The sequence below is a fragment of the Orcinus orca genome, chromosome 4 (assembly GCF_937001465.1).
Source record: "Orcinus orca chromosome 4, mOrcOrc1.1, whole genome shotgun sequence".
Classification (NCBI taxonomy): domain Eukaryota; kingdom Metazoa; phylum Chordata; class Mammalia; order Artiodactyla; family Delphinidae; genus Orcinus; species Orcinus orca.
The window spans coordinates 131,105,606-131,120,642 of record NC_064562.1 but is presented as its reverse complement, the minus strand read 5'-3'; the positions used below and the strand labels follow the sequence as shown (position 1 = coordinate 131,120,642).

Sequence of the window (15,037 nt, the reverse complement as noted above, 5' to 3'; positions counted from 1 at the left end):
TAGAAGTCTGAGTAACATAAACCTCTGGGCTGAGAGAAATTGTCAAGCCAGGAGTTGATATCCAGTAAAAATATTTTTCATGGAGAAATAGACCACTCTTAGGCTACTCTCAGGCAGCTGTGGCTCCTTCCCCGACCTCCTGACTTGAATGTAAATTCTCCTTTCTGGCCCTGCTTTAGTATCACTTTGACCAATAAGTCTGCGAATCTACAGTGCCATGGGGATATGGCCATCAGAGCCCACACCCTGCTTCCTTCTAAGTGATGCTCCAAGGATCTAGAATCCCAGGATTCTGTGTTGCAATAGCTTCAACTTACTTTTTTAAGCTTGTGCAGAACATTTCCCCAGGTTTATCTACTACAGGCTGGACAAAATCTCTGCTGTAACTCTTGTTGCACACCCAGGCTGTTTGAAGAAAAATGATGGCTGTTTGAAGATACAGGTGGGATTTTGAACAGAGTACAATTATGTGGACAAGTCCACACTCAGGTCCTCAGGAGCTCAAGAAGTCAGAAATGTAGGTGGGCAGGGCTAGGAGTATCCAGGTGTACTCTTGCACTGGGCTCTGAAAATGTTAAGGGTGGGCATATACAAAAAGATTTTCACAGGAGTTTGTTAACAGTAGAACTTTGCTAAACAATCTAAATGCAGTGCTTTATTCAGAAGGCAAAATAAAAGACAAATTTAAAAATACTCTACTATTCAAAAGAAAGAATAGAAAAATAAAACAAAACCAATACAAAATATAAAATAGGGCTATAGGTCAAAAAATAATCAGTAATCAGTTTAAATATTAGTATAAATCTTCCAGCAAAAGATAATCAGACTAGATGAAAAAAATATATCCACCTTTACAATGTTTAAAAGAAATACATGTAAAATATAAGAAATGAAAATGTTGAAATCCAAGAACACACACACACATATCCAAATGTGTGTATATACATATGTGTATATTTATATTTATATATAAATTCTATACAAAAGAAATGGTTGTAGCTATATTAATATCAGACAAAAGAAACTTTAAGGGAAAAGGTAATACTGGCTACCTGTATGAAAACTTCATGATGATTAAAGCTTCAATTTATCAGGATAATATAACAATTTTAAATTAGCATGCACCTATGAATATAACTTTGCAATTTATTTTGGGGTTAAGTTTCTCTAATTTCAAGCCACAAAACAAATAACTAAATTAGATAGAAAAGAAAAATTTTGTTACAAAATGTATTGATTAGCTCATGGTGTTGGGAGGGCCCCAGACAATTAGGAAATAGAATAGAATGCTAGGCTTTAAGACCTGCAACCAAGGACATAATTCAAGGAGCAGTCAGTGTCCTGTGCCACAGTATACACTGGCACTGCAGGGCACCAACACTGCTGTCTGACACAGCAGCTGCCACCACCTGATGCCAGCAACACTTCTGCTGGATCTGCCTCAAAGAGTCAATTATATAATCTCCTATTTACCCTTGTGTTACTTGTTTAATATCAGAGGTCCACAGGAGGAGCACTTCTTTGTGTTTCAGCTTTTAGAGATCAGGGAAAGAGTATCTACCCTCTTCGGCTTCCTTGGGGGATAATGCAATATTGTATCCTCCTTTTTTAAAGTTTTGTTTTGATTAGGAGTGGAGTAAAGAGCTTCAATCATTTAGGTAATTACCCCCATTTTCTGAGATACAAAGTATTACATAATTTCCTAAAAAATATATGACCACCTAGAATGAGGAGTGTGTGTGTGTGTGCACACGTGCCTATTTAAGAAAGAAAAACAGAGCCAAACATCCTGACTACCAATTCCTTTCTGTGTTCTGGCTACACCCCTGTACACTCACACACACACACACACACACACACATACACACCCCACCGACACACACATTCGCCTAGCAGTGATATTTAGTAAAAATGAAATGAAATGAAAATTAAGGTATATTAAGATAGACTATCAGCCTAGCAAATAACAGAATAAAAATTTCCCTTAAAACTTTAGCCTAAGGTTCAAAGATTCAATTTTTCATGGAAATTACCACTTAGAATGAATTCTACTTGCCTTTTCATGCCTAACTCTGAATGGGATTTCTAAATGATTGATTCATCTACAAGAAATGTTCCTAAAATCACCTTATAATTAAAAGAATAAAATTCAATTTCCTAACAAAAAAGATTGTCGCACACTCACTCCTAACACACACACATGCACACATACACATATCTTATAGTACTGAGATCTTTGTATATGGAACTCTGCCTACCAGTACTCGCTTAGCCTAGTCATAAAGAAGCTGCTGGCAACTTGACAGGGAGAGGAAAGTTGACAGCTTCTCATCAAATATCAAGCACTGCTGTGTTTCTAATGTCAACCTGGATTTGACATTTAATTTTAAAAATACCTTAACATAGGTCTACACACAATAAAACAGATAGCAGCTACAAAACATTTTGTCCTATTTAATGCTTAAAAAAGCCTCTTGCCCAGAAGGCAGAATTATTTTAAGAAAAGCATCAGTGCTGTACCTCTGGGAATACTGGCAGTACTAAAAATAAAGCATTTTCACAAGTTCAAGATATTGGATTTACCTCATAAAGAGAAAATAGTGGTGTTTAATAAGAACATTGGATTGCTGTGAATATAGAATTTCTATTGGTATGTTTAGTTACCAATTTGGATAAAAGTATACTCCACTGACGTGTGCGTGTGCGTATGTGTGTGTACATGTGCATGCATATGTGTTTGTGATCATTCATGCATATACATGTATATGCATAAACCATACCTATATCATATAAACTCTGGCAATTGAATCTTATAGATTGTATCTTTCTTGAAAAATAAGGGCTTTATCAGCTCATGAAAAATATTTAGAGATTAGAAATGACAGTATATTTTGATTTTACAGAAAAACAAGTACATTCTTAGTATAACATAATGAGTGATAGATAGACAATATTTTTTCACCATATTATCAGCCTAATAAAAATGCTTCAAATTTATTTAAATGTGACAAGCCAATGAAAGACAACTTTTGGTAAATAACAGCAGATTTCAGTATGTGGTTTTCAGTGTATCAGATTGTATTAGGAACTGAAAGTTTAAGATCTTTCATTATCCCTTAAACTTCAAATTAGTCAGATTATAAAACACTAGGCTGAATTTAGCACAATCAAAATTATAATCAAATTATTTATTTATTACCATAAAAAGACTTTGAGTAGCAGTATCTTAGAAAAGCAAATATAAAGTCTGGTTTAAAATACTAGCTCCTTCCTGTGCTAGTAGTAAACTTGGCATTACCATCATGTCATGTACATTCCTTAGAACCCCCTTTCTTCAGTGGTTCCAGATTAGAATTTGCCAATGAATAGCCCTCACATTTGTCATAAAAAACAGAAGAAAAGTCATTATACCCTTGTGAGATACTGATGGCCAAACATGGCTGCCACTCAGCTTTCTCTGCAATTTCCAGCTTCCCTACTGCAAGTTGGGACAGTAGGTAGGACCATACCCAGATAATTGAAAATTGTGGCACTATCCCTGCGATCATTTAAAAGCCATTTCATTTGGCTGGCCAGGCTGATGGTTTCTGTGACTGTTTCTCTGACCTTCCAGCAGCAGCCTCTTGACCTGCACAGCCCCCTCTCTTTCTACATGTGCGGAAGTCCGAACTCCTTTATTAAACCGTTTTGTCTCATAATATTTAGTATGGCTCTATTTACTTGTGAAAATCCAGGGTGATGACGTTCATTAAAAGATGTAATACTTAGACCTTAATGACCTACACTGAAGACCTGTAGCAATAATGCAAATAAAGTAGCTATATAGCATTTAGGTATTTGCTCCATGTGCCATCACAAGGCAAGGCTGGCCTCTTATCCAAATAAACAACAATGAAATCAAAAAGCAACTACCAAAAGAGCAAAAAGCTCTCCTTCCATGTGGAGGTTAATGACCTAAATTTTATTTTTTGATATCCCTTCTAGATATGTTTTTATTTCCTCTTACATGGGAATACTCGAAGGATTATTATCCTAAATGACAGCATTCACATGTATCTCACTGTGAACAACAATCTAGGACTGTATTCTCTACCAGGGCATGACATTCTAATGTGCTTTATTAGTTTACTTCTATCTAATTTCAACTAGTCTCTTCAAGCAGAGAATGGTTATATCTTTTGGCTGAGACGAGACTTAAAAAATGGTCTATAAAACTAAATACCAGTGTTTCCTTTGTGGAAAAAAATACTCAGAAAATAGTTTGTCCTTTATATTTTAATGTATACTGCTTGTGGGCAAAGACCAAGCCTTGTCTGTCAACACACACACATTTTGCCTTCTCAACCGCAGTGTACATTACAGTACCTACACATAAGTACCTACACATTCTCTCTAAATTTAAATAATGAAGTTTAGGTTCAGGTGAGGTAAGGGACAGGGAGGTTGGACAGAGAGCCATACCTCTGGGTGAAGTAGAAACACTATGGTTAGATTATATTTACCGCGTAGATGTGGTAGGACCAATCCATGTCATGGTAAGAATAAGAACAGAATGCCGAAGATATTCTGTCTTCAATCAGAGGCTATTCTGTTACATATACTTGTGTAAGTACATGTACACTCATCTGTAGAGGAAAAAATTAAGCCATTATATTTTGCTTTTTTGAACTTGTCAAAATTATTCTGTTTCTTTTATAAAATCTGATGCTTTCAATAATCTTATATAGGAGAGATAGCCACTACTGACATAATCAAATTTGAACTTCTCATATATCTTTTCTCTAAGAAGCTTTTGTTTTCTATCTCAAATCAAATTATTCACTCCCCTCTTTGTGACCTCATTTTATATTACACCAACTTTTATCATAGCAATTTTAACATTTTATCATAGTTGTTTCTTTACTAAACTGCTAAATTCCTACATTGTGCCTGCCTTGGAGACAGAAAGCTAGCATTGAAAATATGTACTTCTACATCAACCAGAGTAGCCCTAAGAGAATTGCTTGTTTAATGAATGAATGAATGTTTTTGAATAAATGTAAGGAGAAACTATTTTTTCCTATAGGTTTGTACATCCAAAATTATTTTTATTTGAAGACTTGGATAGAATGTCCTTCATTTATAATCAGACCAGGGAGAGGGCACAGGTAAGGATAAGGAAGAATATTTGGCTCGTTACACCCAAAGTGAAATAGACAGTGTCAATGAAAAAAATGTTGCCTGCCATATCACTAAACAAAGGATGTTGCAGCCATCAAGCCAGCGCATTACACCCATCCCCTGAAGGTGCCTGAGGGACCTCAGGATAAAAACAGAATGCCTACCATCAAGCCATCAGCCACTGCAGCTATCCCCAAAGGTGTACCCTGAGGAGCATATCAAAGGAATGATTTCAATGAGGCCAGACTTTTGCATCTTCCCATACATAGAAAAGGGCTAAATCCATTAACTTGAGATTTTTAATTAACAGTAATCTTTTGATGTTCCGACTATCTGGTCTTTGTTGCAAAAACTCCTGTATATCTTGGATTCTCCCTTATCTCTTCAGAGAAGTCTCTCAGAGCTATCTGAGAGGCTGATTCCTGGGCCTCAAGTCCTCAGTTTTGTTGCAAATAAAACATAATCCTCAACTTTTAGGTTGTGCATTATTTTTCAGTCGATAACAACATTGATCTACCTCTGCACACTCCATCTGTGTTTGTCTGCAATTATCGTTTTTACATCTAGTAGTAGAAAAGGTATTTTTGTTGGAGGAAAAGCTGGAGGGGAAAAGAGAGAATTTAGGGTAGATGATGACTTGTATGTTTCCTTTGTGGCACCAGCGAAGAAACTTGAGCAGCTAGGAAGCAGAGGTGAGGGCCACAAGTTCCCAGGATTGCATAGGAAAATTATGCAAGTCTCTGGCCAGGAGCACAGCTGCTTTGATATTCAGATGATCACATGTGATAACAGGTTGAGAGGAAACAATTTTTTTTCTGTCACAAGGGTGAGCTCTGCATCATTCTGACTCTAAATGGAAGAGAGGTACTCAGAGCACTAGGTGATAGCATTCCTGGTAGCAATGCTGTCATTTCAAGATGGTGACTGGCAGTAGTGAGGTTTCCACAAGCAACTGTGTGCTAAGTAGGTGTGGGCAAGTGAAAGCTGAAGCAGGAGTGGAGGCCAGGGTAATACAGTGTGGGGACGAGAGTTCATAAATTCACAACTGGGTGTGTGCAAAAGGCTCCTCTGAGATGCCCAGAAATAAGTGTAGGATGCCATGGAAGGGAGAGCTGGGCTCACACCATTACACAGGTCAGAGCTATTAAACTCAAGAGTCATTTGAGTAAAAGGATTGACAAGCAATTTTGAGGACCCAACTGAAATTGGAAACTATAAATCTGCCCCACCTGGCAGAGTTATGTGATTTTTTTTTTTCTGCAGGAAAGCTCAGAAGCTCAGAAGATGGAAAATGTCTGTGATTAGAAAGATCCAGGTTGAGAGTATGTTTGGAAGAAGTTAGAAGAAATGCAGGAGAACAGGGGTCTGAAGGTAAGACTAACAAGAAATGTCCAAATAGGATGATGAAGTTCATTAGGATGTAAAGCCAAGAAGCATCATATGAAAAAAAAAAAAAAAAAAAACAGTGAGAGTTTTAAAGACCCAAGTGAAAAATAAAAATATTGGGTTGGCCAAAAAGTTCGTTTGGGTTTTCCCGTAACAGCTTATGAAAATCCCGAATGAACTTTTTGGCCAGCCCAATATTTAGTGGGGATAAGCATTTGTTAGCAGAGAGAGGGATTTAGGGTATAGTTCAGTTTACAGGATTATAAAACCAGACTTTGGCTTCAGGGGTAGTTTACTGAAGAAAATGATGTGAAATCATAGTCATTAAAGTATAATTCAGGATGCAATAAAGTTACGTGGGATAGTGAAAATTGTGGAAGTAGAAACAAAATGAGTGAGCCATTACATTCTCAGAATGAAGGACTACAACCTGATATTTAAAATATGTATTAATTAGGAAAAGTAACAATAACTATTCTTAATATCCTCAAATTTCAGTCATCAAAACAAGAAAGCTTTTTCATTCACAGCACAGTGCAAATGAGTGTGTGGCTGGGCGATAGAGGTACTCAAGGTTTGTCCATTCCCTTGAGCCCTTGGCAGGATTTGCTTCATCTGGCTGGGAGACAGGGAAGGGAAAGAGGGAGGAGGTTCTACTGAGATGTTTCATAGCCCAGCCCTGGAAATAGTACACCTCAGGGTCACTGACTTTCCTTTGGCTGGAACTCAGAAGGCAAATCGTAATTGCAAGAGAGCTGAGAAATAGAGTTTAGCTGTGTGCACAGAAAAAAGAGGAGAAAAATTAATATTGGCAGCATCCACATTCTCTGCCACAGCAGGTGATGGTGAAAACATTGCTGTGTGGTGTGAATCTCCAAGAAAATGAATTTACAATGGAGAAGAAGAACAATAACAACAAAGGTCTAGCGTAGATCTAGGAAAATTCTTAGCTTCTTCCCAGAGAAAGATTTTGTGAGAAAATAAGTCACTTTCTGAGGCTATTTTCAGGAGCAAATATTATTCAAATGAGGGCTCTAAATACCATCTGCAAAAGCAATGAGAATGGATTAGAACTTTATAAGACAAAGTGTCAAAGGGAGGATTAGTTGTGAGTGACGATACTCAGAAGAGCAGACACTAGATGAGGAACTAGATAAACAGATGAAGGGAGGATTCTCCCCATCGGCATCATAGGGTAATATGGAAAGGAGAAAGGACAGTCTGACAGGGAAAGAATACTGGGGTGATATATGCCAACAATTTCAAATATAACTTCAGTAAAATCAAATTTTTAATTGTCTGTGACTATTTCTGTAACCAGGTGCCCCATGTGTCAATGGTTGTGAAGGCAAGCAGGTAAATAACTTCTAACAGGCATCATCAACATTTCTGGTGGTGTATTTCTGTGATAAGAGCATAAAACAATATCTATTTACTTATTTTCAGGAAATATTTAGATATGCTGTGATAAATCTTGAGTAACTAATTATTTTATTCTCTATACTTTTACCTATCCTTTCAAAGAATACATGTTTATAGTCTCTTGCTATTTGCTTGGCCCTGCTGGAGAACAAAAATACGGGACAGTTTAACCTCAGAGTGAGAGACACCACTTAAGTGGATAACACATGCACACCCATACGTACACATTCTCACACACAAATTAGAGAGCTTGTTTGGCTGTCCAGGAAACACATGCATATGTTGTGGGACAGGCAGTAGATACAAAGTGGAAAGAGTGCAAAATAACATGCTTTCCCAACAGCAGGCCTTTCTAGGGAAATTCTAAAAATTCTAGAGTTTTGTGTTGATAAGAAAGAGGAAATACATGAAGAATTGGCAGGAGACAAAACTATAAAAGTTGGTACCTGCCAGAGCATGAAACACCTTTGGCTCCATGTTAAGGCATTTAAGCCTATAATGACTCACTTAAGAACTATAAAGGGAGAAATGGCTTTGCCAATGAACATTCTGGGAAGATCACTCTGGCTGTTGTGTGAAGAATGGAGAGGAAAACAAAAATGGTTGTGAATATTATTAGGAGGTTATTCCAGTTGTTCAGGTTAAAGTGGTAAATCCTAAACGAGGTTAATGACCAATGAAAGTGAGAGAAGAGAATGGATACAAGGGATGTTAAGAGTGCAGATTCTGTAACTCGTGGCTAACTGAAAGTAGAGGATGCGTGAGATCAGAGACCAACAGTGATACTGGCTGAGTGAGTCCATTCACTGAGATGAGGAAAACAGGAGGACAAGATCATATCATAAATATCTTGCTTTGAGATACCTATGTGGCAATGCTTTGTATGTGATTTGAACTTTAGGTATGGAATCAACAGAGATGATTTAGTTGGAGATCTTGCTCTGAGATTCATCAGCATTTACACGGAACGTAAAGTCATACTGTGTATGAGGTCACCAAGGTAGACAATGTATAAAAGGATTTGGGAACAGAAAATGTAAGAGATGATTGGAGGAAGAAAGTAATATAAAAAATGAAATAAATGTGGGAGGGAAATTGGACATTGTAAACTTACAGAAATGAGAAAAGAGTTTCAAGAAAAAGAGAATGGTCAACAATCACAAATAATGCAGAAAGCGTCAGGAGACAGGAATGTGTTGAATCAACCTTATGAGCAGGATGACAGAACTATTATCTTAATAATACAAATTGCAGAGGCATTGCAGAGGTCAGGGTGATGGATTTCTTAAAAGAAATGACTTTTTTGTCAACACTTTTCTGTAGTAATATCTAAACCAGTAGTGTCCAAAATTTGATTTCATATTTCTTTTGTAAAAGTAATTTAAACATGCTCCTCATGTACATATATTGAATGCATAAAGAACAAAGATACTGCTCATGCTGTTAGAAAACAGCAAACAACAATAAAACAAATACAACAGAAAGTGTAATTGGAGCAGCAGAGTGTATCAAAGAGATACTCAGCTAAAATAACATCTGGAAGTGAAGAGTAAAATACAGTAAAAAGTACTGGAGTTCTATGTCAGGGTATTTGATTTATGTCATCTGCCTCAATTCCTTCCCATAGTTGACTTAATGTTTAGGAAAGATTCAAGCTGAGAGTAAGTGATTTTTATTATGGACGTAGGCTTAAAATAACCAAGCCTGGAAGAGTGTATGGCTAATAGTTTCCTAAAACAGATTACAAGAGTGACTCCAAGGCAAACCACTGTGGGTATAAGGGAACTCTATCCATCCAGAAATTGCTTGAGACATCCTATTTCACTAAAACTAAATAATCGAATTCCTTATATCGCTAAATGTTTTATTTTTTCTGAGAATGGCAAATTATGAATACAATAGTGTTCCAAATTGAACATTAGTGAAGATTAGCACAAAGGTCTTCCGAGTAGTTATGGAAGTCATGGACTTATTTTAAATTTTAACTTGCTTAATGATAATCATATACTTTCTGAGGATTAGGATAAGGTTATGCATTCTCTTATTTTACTTCGTAAAATAAAATATGGAAACTCTTTTAACTCTACTAGGGAAACTAAAATGTATCCTTTTGGTGAAAGGTTTTTCAAGGAATCTCAAGGAATAAACAAGAAGGAATTAGTTGGTGTAGAGGGAACGATGGTGACCTGGGGAGTAAATAATCATAATCATGGCATCTTCACATTCACGATAGTTATGCAAATGAAAACAGATCATAATTACTCATGGACCCTAGAGTTTAGGAACACAGTCTTTTAAAAATTCAAACACAAGTGATTTATTTCATGCCTCTCAAATGAACAATATCTCAAGCAGTCTGGATAGCACTAACATTTTTTAAAAGTATATCTTCTCTGTGCAATTATATATGTCCTCAGTGTGGCAATAGAAATATTGGTGTATTTTCAAAGTTAGTACAGCTGCACCTGAGCTCGGAGGAAATTAAAGGGTGAGAGAACATTTACCTAAGATGCAAATAAGGAAAATAACACATATGAAGAATTTAAGAGTAGCACAGAATTTTAAGAATAATATCAGAAGGTACAAAGCCTCAGTAGAGCTGATTTTATAATATGAGATTTAATAATTGCCAATAATTGCTTTTTAAATGTATTCTGAACCAAGTGATGAAAGAATAGTTGGATCACTTCTTAAGGCTGATGGTGTAATGTTTATGGATAATATTGCTGTAGCAGAATCCACCAACTTGTATTTGCTTCAGTTTTCTCCAGAAAAGAGACTCTGAACTGAAAAGTATATAGGAAGCATGTGTAAGGATGAATTACAATCTAAGGTGAAATAAGTGATTGTAAGGTCACCCTAACTTCTCTTTATAAATTCAAGTCTGGCAATTCCGTGGTGGTCCGGTGGCTAGGACTCCATGCTTCCACTGGAGGGGGAATGGGTTCAGTCTCTGGTTGGGGAAGGGAACAAAGCTCCCTCAAGCTGCATGGCATAGCCAAATAAAAAATAAGTAAATTTTAAAAATTCAAGTCTCCTGGCTAAAAATAATTACACCTTATTATACCAAAAGTAACTGCAAATTAATTGTTTGGCCATGGAAAATAATTACTGAGTAATGGTGAATAAAGTAAAAGTTACCAGAACACTGAGAACAGACAAATGTGGTTATTTTAATCTGCTCATTTTTATGTTGGTTTAGACATAGATGATGAATCAATGCTTTAACAAAAGGTGATATAACCACTATCAGGGTAGGTAGATTCATATTTATAAAATATCCAGTCCTTTATTCTTAATCTTGCTCCATTAAACAATTGTGGCAATGATATTTTCAGAGAAATAAAAAGCAAGATCAGCAATTTTTTGGTGTACTTGTAGCTGAGGTTAATATCTCAACAAAAAGGAAAAACAGATGGTAATTTAAATCTTAAACTTTCATTCTGTAGCACTTAATACATTCTTTCATCTACCCCTCAAATTAACCCTATAAATTAGATACAGGCATACGTCATTTAACTGGGCTTCATTTTATTGCACTTTGTAAATATGTGTTTTTGTTACAAATTGAAGGTTTGTTGAACACTACGTTGAGCAAGTCTGTTGGCACAATTTTCCATCAGCATTTTCTTCATGTCTCTGCATCACATCTGGATAATTCTCACAATATTGCAAAGATTTTTTCATTACTGTTATATTTGTTATGGTGATCTGTGATTAGTGCTCTTCGATGTTAGTATTTTAACTGTAGATGTGATGGAAATAGCAAGAGAACTAGAATTAGAAGTAGAGACTGAAGACGGGACTGAATTGCATCTCATGAAAAAAACTTTCATGGATAAGGAGTTGCTTCTTATGGAGGAGCAAAGAAAATGGTTTCTTGAGATGGAAACTACTGGCAAAGATGCTGTGAAGACTGTTCAAATGACAACAAAAGACTTAGAGTATTCATAAACTTAGTTGATAAAGCAGTGGCAGGGTTTGAGAGGATTGACTTCAATTTTGAAAGAAGTTTTACGCAGTAAAACCCACAGGTGAAAAGCTATCACATGGCGTTGCATGCTACAGAGAAACCATTCATGAAAGAGTCAGTCGATGTGGTGTACTTCATCGTTGTCTTACTTTAAGGAATTGCCACAGCCATCCCAACCTTCAGCACGCAGCACCCTGATCAGTCAGCAGCATCAACATCGAGGCAAGACCCTCCACCAGCAACACGATTATGACTTGCTGAAGGCTCAGATGATGGCTCCCATATTTTAGCAAGAAAGTATTTTTTACTTATGTACATTAATTTTTTAGACATAACGCTATTGCACACTTAATAGACTACAGTGTAGTTTAAACACAACTTTTATATACACTAGGAAACCAAAAACTTTGTGTGACTTGCTTTATTGTGATATATGCTATATTGTGGTGATCTGGAAATGAACCCACAATATCTCTGAGCTACACTTGTATTTGTTCTACATATTGTGATAGCTAGTTATGTATCAACTTGACTAGACCACAGAATGCCCAGTGTTCAATCAAACATTATTCTGGGTGTGTCTGTGAGGGTATTATTGGATGATTTTAACATTTAAAATTGAAGTAAATCCTCTCAAACCCTGCCACTGCTTTATCAACTAAGTTTATGAATATTCTAAGTCTTTTGTTGTCATTTAACAGTCTTCACAGCATCTTTGCCAGTAGTTTCCATCTCAAGAAACCACTGAGTATACTGAGTAAAGCAGATTGCTCTGCCTAATATGAATGGACCTCGTCCAATCAGTTGAAGATCTGAATAGAACAAGACTGAACCTCCCCTGATAAGAGGGAATTCCTCCTACCCAACTGCCTTCAAGCTGGGATTTTTTCCTGCTTTCAAACTCAACTGAAACATTGGCTCTTCCTGAGTCTTGAGCCTACTGGCTTTCACACTGAAACAACATCATCAACTCTCCTGGGTATCCAGCTTGTCAACTGCAGGTCATGGGATTTTGAGCCAATTCCTTATGCTAATTTCTTTCTCTCTGTCTCTGTTTGTCTCTCTCTCTCTCTCACGTACTCACACACAGTAGAGATGGCGCCTCTCTGACCTTGGATGGCCCCAGGGAGTTGTTCTCTGGTTTGGGGTATAGTCAGGAGCATTGTGTGTGTAGGAAGGGAGTGGAGTCAGCACCCCACAGGCCATCTTCCACACTGCCCAGAGACGGCTGACATAAGCTCCAAAGTGCCAGGACCTATTTCACAGGGTAGCATAAATTATCTGTAGCTTCACTGAGGCATAAAACATCACCCCTACATATGGAATTGGAGGGTAGTGTGAACTGTGAGTCCGGAACCTGCTCTCACTGCTTCCCTTCTACCTAAACATGCAGTCATTGCTAAGCGAGGCCCTGGATCACCAGACAGGTAGCTAAGCATAACTTTATATAAAGGGTTGACTTGTGAAAGAAGAAACAATGTTAGAAAATCACTATGTGGAAATATTTCAGAATGGCAAAGAATTTTTTTTCTCGTATTCAGGGCTTTGCTTTGATTAAATGTGTACCCTAGAGGAATTAAGAATTTTATCAATAAATTCCTTAAGCAAGAGCCACAAATCTCTTGGTAGTGAATATATATAAAGTATTCAAATGGTATTACTTTAGTTAAATTCATTTATGTAATAGTAGCTCCAAATTAAATAATGACTCAAGCACCCCACCTCCTACTCATGCACACGCACATACACACATCATCACCATCTCTCTCTAAAAGCAGATGTTTCTCACAGGCAGATTACTGTTCTCAGTGTGGTGATTCATGGGCAGGGTGCTTCTGTGATGTGGCTCTGCCATTCCGAGGGCCCTGTTAATCATCATCCTCTCCCAGAATTGAGGGAGAAAAAGGGACACATTCTCCTTCTTAGAGAATGCTGTTACACAGCAGACCTCACTTCCACTCACATTTCACAGGTTAAAACTCAATCATATAACAATGTTTAACTGCAAGAGAGGTTGTAAAATCAGGTTATAGTTAAGAAAAAGGGGAGTAAATAGTATTTGCCACACCAGACATGGATCATTCATTGTCTGGATGACCATAGATTCCCCTTTTATGAGTCTGTGTGCCATGTTTAACCTAATGATTATGAACCCATTGACAATATATTGGTCAGCAATGGATTATAATTATAGATTTGCTATGAATAAAAGTTAGTCCTGTGAAATTAATCTAGTTTTTTTTTAATTTAATTTTTTTATTTTTGGCTGCGTTGGGTCTTCGTTGCTGCACTTGGGCTTTCTCTAGTTGTGGCGAGCAGGGGCTACTCTTCGTTGTGGTGTGTAGTCTTCTCATTGCAGTGGCTTCTCTTGTTAAGGAGCACAGGCTCTAGGTGTGTGGGTTTCAGTAACTGCCGAATGTGGGCTCAGTAGTTGCGGCACACGGGCCCTAGAGTGTGCGGGCTTCAGTAGTTGTGACTTGTGGGCTCCAGAGCGCAGGCTCAGTAGTTGTGGAGCACGAGCTTTGTTGCTCTGCGGCATGTGGATCTTCCCGGACCAGGGATCAAACCTGTGTCCCCTGCATTGGCAGGTGGATTCTTAACCACTGCACCACCAGGGAAGTCCTAGTTCTTTTTATAATAGTGTATTAGATTATAAATTTGGGGACATAATGTAAACATTGTGTATCTACTTCTGTCAGATGTTTGGCAAAGTTTTTCAAGAAATTATTTGTCTCGGAGGTAGAAATGTGAAGTAGATATCAGCTGGGCTAGATAATTAACACCTGTTACAACAGCCATATCCAAAGTGTACCAGTAGATGTATCAATGTTGGTCTCTTGGGGTGTCTCCAGTGCTGTGGCTCAGGACTCAGACTTGACCCCATACTCATTAAATACTTTAAAGACCAAAATACCTAGTTTATCATCCTTTACCACCAAGTAAAGCAAAGGAGTATGGTTATAGAAGCAGAATTTTTAAAAGTTCTATTCAGTCTGGAACCTGTTACAAAAATAAAATAGTGGGACTGTGTATGGACAACTAGAAACTCCTATCCTAGTCTGTTTGCACAGCAACTGAAGATAACTATGAGTGAGA

The 15,037-nt window shown here is 37.3% G+C and overlaps 1 long non-coding RNA gene across 1 annotated transcript in view; it reads right to left on the bottom strand.

Annotated features, from left to right (window-relative positions):
- Positions 1–314: 314 nt before the first annotated feature.
- LOC117198277 (uncharacterized) overlaps positions 315–15,037 on the bottom strand; it is a 33,309-nt gene continuing 18,586 nt past the window's right edge. The window contains exon 3 of the long non-coding RNA XR_007476908.1: positions 315–565. This is a non-coding gene — a long non-coding RNA (uncharacterized LOC117198277). The remainder of the gene's footprint in view (positions 566–15,037) is intronic.